General features: G+C 36.4%; 1 non-coding gene across 1 annotated transcript; it reads left to right on the top strand.

Moving 5' to 3' along the window:
* Positions 1 to 398: 398 nt before the first annotated feature.
* LOC145957606 (small nucleolar RNA R71) lies at positions 399 to 505 on the top strand. Its single transcript, XR_014433649.1, has one exon. It is a non-coding gene; the product is annotated as a small nucleolar RNA R71 (small nucleolar RNA).
* Positions 506 to 2257: the final 1752 nt, after the last annotated feature.

Below are 2257 nucleotides of genomic sequence, written 5' to 3' on the forward strand. Positions count from 1 at the left end.
AAGCTACCACCTGTTCAGTAGTATCTTCTTTTTCTCCAGTAAAAATTGAGGTACAATCTACTGCAGTGTGCCCTTGTTCCCTACAAAGGTCACATACTTGATTTGTAGCCACTGAATTAACCTTAGCTTTTTCCATCTTGTCTAATCTTTGATTAAGAGTATCAAATTTTGCTAAGAGTAACTCAATATTGTTCACTTCATATCGCCCCGGAGTTCCTTTCCTTGCTGTGACTTCTCTTTCACTATATTGGCTGTGATTTGAGGCTACATTTTCCAAAATAATCATGCAGTCATTAATAGGTTTCCCCATGAAAGATCCTCCAGCTGCTGAGTCTAATATCATGGTGCTTTGTTGGTCCAATCCTTCAAAGAAAAATTGGATGGTAAGCCAACGGTTGAAGCCATGTTGTGGGCATGCTTGAAGATATCCTTTGAACCGCTCCCATGCTTCATAAATAGTTTCTCCAGTGCCTTGTTGGAAATTAGTGATTTTCTTCCTCAATTCTTTAGTTTTAGAAGGAGGAAAGAATTTCTCTAGAAAAGCTCTTTCACATAATTCCCAAGTTGCTATCTTTTCTCTAGGCACTGTTCTTAGCCACACCTTTGCCTTATCTCTCAAGGTGAGTGAGAATAAGCGGAGTCGCATTCCATCAGAAACTTCATCATCAAATTGCTGGGTCTCACAGATTTCCAAGAACCCCTCTAAGTGGTCATTAGGATCTTCTGATGGTAGTCCTCCAAAGGTGTTCTGTTTGAGCATATTCACCAGAGAAGCTGGTACAGTAGCTCCAGTTCGCATCTCCCCTCCAGGTATCCCACGAGCTACGGGTGCAGAGTAATCCCGAAGCGGTAAATTATCTCGTTGTGCAGCCATGTCAAATTCTCTAGAAAGGTTTCTTTTCCTTCTCAGGAGAGTTCTTTCAATCTCAGGATCAAGTGGTGTTGGTTTCCCAAGACGTAGAGATCTCTTTTGCATTAATCCTAAGGCACTGCAAAAAAAAAGAAAGTGACCCGTGAAATCTGAATTGGAGAAGTAAACACTAAAAAAAAAAAATTATTTATTTATTAAATATTTTTTTTTTTTTTTTAAAAAAATTCGAATTAAAATAATTGTAATTTAAATCAAGAGACGTAGTCCCCGGCAACGGCGCCAAAAACTTGATGTATGGAAAACCGCAAGTGTACGGTTGTCGTCAAGTAATAAATATCGAATCACAGGGACTACGTGTTTGACCTAGAATTACTAGTATTTTAATTTGAATTTTAAAACAGATAGAATGTTTGTTTTGAGATGATAAGATCAGATTCGCTGGTAAAAGAGATAGTAATGCAATTAATGAATAAGATAAAACTTTAAGATAAGATAAGGAGATTTCCGGGAATCTAGGGTTCGCACAAAAAGTTCCAACAATATTGAATTATTATTTTCATTAATTAATTCTATTCCATCTTGAAGGTAGTCTTAACCTAATTTAATCCTTGCACCTTCTCAGGCTACGAGGACGTGTTTAATTAAAATTAATCCCTACTCTCGTGGTAATTACGTTCAATTAAACCCATTAAGATCTTTGTTAATCTATTGCTCCTCGAAAGCTTAAATCAACTCTCGTGATTTAACACTCAAGTCTGTTCCTTTAGGTTCCGATAATTAGGTTCTCCTCTCAGTTCATCCCTAATTATCTATGATTATGAAAATTAAGATTAATCGTTTATCATAATTATAATCAAGTTCTCCTCTCAGTTCATCCTTAATTAATGTTATTATGAAAACAATAATGTTAAAGTTCATATATAAAATATAAAAGAACAAATCAAGAATTGGAATAAAATTAAGAAACTGAATAATGCATTAATAAAGAGGTTCTCAGAGGCTAAGCCCCGATCCCAGAAAAAGGGAAACTACTCGCAAGAGTTCATAGTAGTTCTCCAAGAAAAGAAGAATAAAAGAAAAGCAAACCTTAGAGTCGATGGCACAGGCGCCCAACCTTCTCCAAGTGTCAAAAACTAAAAAACTGTCTCCGAAAACAAAAAGTGCTGTTCTAGGCTAACCTCATCTAATTTATAACCTAAAAGGGTAAAAAGGTAAAACTACCAAGATAAAAATTACAAAAATAAAAATAAAACATAAAACTTAAAAAGCTGGGACGCGAAGTGAATCACGGCCGTGACTGAGAATCACGACCGTGATCTTCTCTGGAGCACATTCATTCACCAAATTGACGCGAAGTGAATCACGGCCGTGACTGAGAATCACGAC

The sequence above is a fragment of the Cajanus cajan genome, chromosome 4 (genome assembly GCF_000230855.2).
Source record: "Cajanus cajan strain Asha chromosome 4, NIPB_CcT2T_4, whole genome shotgun sequence".
NCBI classification, from domain to species: domain Eukaryota; kingdom Viridiplantae; phylum Streptophyta; class Magnoliopsida; order Fabales; family Fabaceae; genus Cajanus; species Cajanus cajan.